A 2,697-nucleotide genomic window follows, 5' to 3' on the forward strand; every position below is an offset into this window, starting at 1 on the left:
AGCAAAGATACTGTGTGTGGTCATAGCCTTATGGTTTATTGTTTATCACATAATGTTTTATTTTGTCTGCATTTGGGCCTGTATTGCACAAGTGCTGAACATCATGTTGGTGCTATAGGTTTGTTTTTAATATTCTGTACTGGTCCAGAGTTACATGTACGGTACATACATTACCTATCCTCTACTGATCCTGTAGTAAGGCTACGTTCCCCTCAACGTCTTTTAATGCAATATAACGGCCATTGTTTGATAATGACAGCAGTCAATGATCATAATTTACTTCAGTCGTTATCAAGCAATGGACGTTCTTTTAATAAAAATAAAAAATATAATGTTGTGGAAAGCCTTTTGCTTTACTACTGTAGATTCGCTTGTCTCTAATATATTTTTTAGGATTCAGTAATTAAATAGTGAACAATGTAAGTTAATTTTTTTATTGAAAAATATTAAAAATAAATTACACCATTTTACATAAGAGTAGAAGTACATTTACATACAGTGAGTCCAGTGAATCACAGGACATAGGCTAAGACAGCAAGGCATTACAGAAGATGGGCTCCATTAGTCTATTGTCAACTTTAATCATTGGGGTAGGGAAGTATAAAGCCAAGCTTCTGCTGGCTATTGCTAATATTTAGAGCAATCTAAATTTTTGACAGGTCTGTGCAACAAGTCAGAAATTACTGTCATTTAAATTAACACTTTAAGCATACTGTTAACGCCTGTGACATCATAATGGGGTATGAAATAGGCCACCCCAAAAAACTTTTAACCAAAAATGCTAGAGTTTTACAGTTAATTTTCATGATTTTAAAAATTACTTAAACAGAGCAAAGAAGGATACAACAACAACGAAAGATTTAGCATACTGCAGCAGTGCCATGGCAGGAAGTACAGACACGGAGGATATCTTACATTATACACAGTGGACAGTTTGCCACTATAATACAATTCACATTGTTATTAAGGCTTCAACATTGGTCCATTAACCAGAACTTTGCCCAGTTCCTTGTTCATTAGGGTAAAGTCAGTTCTTGAGGAGTCAATGTGTTGTGATCATGGTTGGAGTGTTTTTTTTTTTTTTGTTTTTTTTTTAGACAGACATAATATAAGGGCCAATGGACCCAGTTAATATAGGTGCAGATTTCATCATTTGGATATTAAAGACTGGACCACAACACAGAACACTTAGAGAACATATGCTTAACCGACATCTTGGCACCACCCATCTAACAACTAAAAGGTCAATGAATGAACTGAGCAGCCATGGCTTTAAGTGCAATATCCAACCAAGGAGTGTTTTTGCTTAGGATGGGCCCATTGTCACATAAAACCTACACAATAATAATACCACAATTTTCAAAACTAGTTAAGACTATTGGAGTTTTTCCACAGAAGATCACAGACCATAAAAAAAAATGAACAGGATAGACTTCTTCCCCTTTTGTTATTCACTAATGACTTGCGTCAAGGATTTGTCTGAAAATGTAGCAATATAATGAAACCATGGAAGGAGGAACCAACGTGAAGACCTGTGTAAGGGTTCTAATATGAGCCAACATCAGTTTTAGTAGTCCTTGACTGACTAGTCACATTGACATCATCTCTTTGCAGGACATTAGGTCAAAATACAGCAATCATTAGAGTGAGTCATAAGCAGCAAGTCGATCAATTAAATGGGTTCTATGGTATATATACAGAAATTTACAGAAGAACTTACATAAAAAAAAAACAGAACACAACCACACGTTAGATGGCAGTTTCATGCAGCATTAATGTAATGTGTATGGCCAGCTTCAGTCTAGGTCTGTGTAATGCCAAACCACTTAGGGTTGGATAAAAGGTGACCTACCATGGCTTTGGGCCTTTAGATCTAATTGCTCATAAGGTTAAGTCTTAATGGTCTCTTCAATAGTCTGATATACAAGTACTCTACCTATTGTAGGAATAAGACTCAACTTTTTTGGTCTAACCCTCTCTTGATCAACTACTTTTCCCACAGTTATGGCAAAATTCTAATTTTAGTAAATACAGATATTAAAATAGACTTTAGAGAAGCTGTGTGCCTAGTTTCCACCAAGACATCAAGAAACCATATTCTCCTAATGATTAACAATGTTACTGATCAAGATACTCAATGTATAATGTTTTCTACTGCACTAGTTAATTCAGATCACAGAAAGGAAGGAATAATACAGCTTCTTATTACAAATGTATTACCTAAAGTGAATACAGTTCTGCCATTGTCATTTCCCACATATGCAGCTTTGTCGTGTTTTTGTTTATAAGAGGCTAATTGGTTATGTGGAATTTGCATTTTGTGTGTCATCCTCATTACCAGGCTTCTTTGCAGGTGCTTTTCTTGTTGTCAGTTTAAAGAGGATGTACCACCTGATACATCTCTTTAACCTAAACCCACGGATTGAACGGCGCCCTCACAGGGAAGCCAGTGCCACGGTCCGTTTTTCGGACTGAGGTCCGGTTCCCGTGCACGGCGCCGTTCTATGCACCGTAACCGGCCGGTGCTCAAGCACTGGAGGCGGGCCAGGCCGCCCCCAGTGGGAGGGAATTCCCTCCCCTGTATGACGCGGCTCCCTTAGAATGAATGGAGCTGCATCATACAGGGGAAGGAATTCCCTCCCACTGGGGGCGGCCCTGCCTACCTCCAGTGCTTGAGCACCGGCTGGTTCTGGTGCA

The sequence above is a fragment of the Dendropsophus ebraccatus genome, chromosome 15 (assembly GCF_027789765.1).
Source record: "Dendropsophus ebraccatus isolate aDenEbr1 chromosome 15, aDenEbr1.pat, whole genome shotgun sequence".
Classification (NCBI taxonomy): domain Eukaryota; kingdom Metazoa; phylum Chordata; class Amphibia; order Anura; family Hylidae; genus Dendropsophus; species Dendropsophus ebraccatus.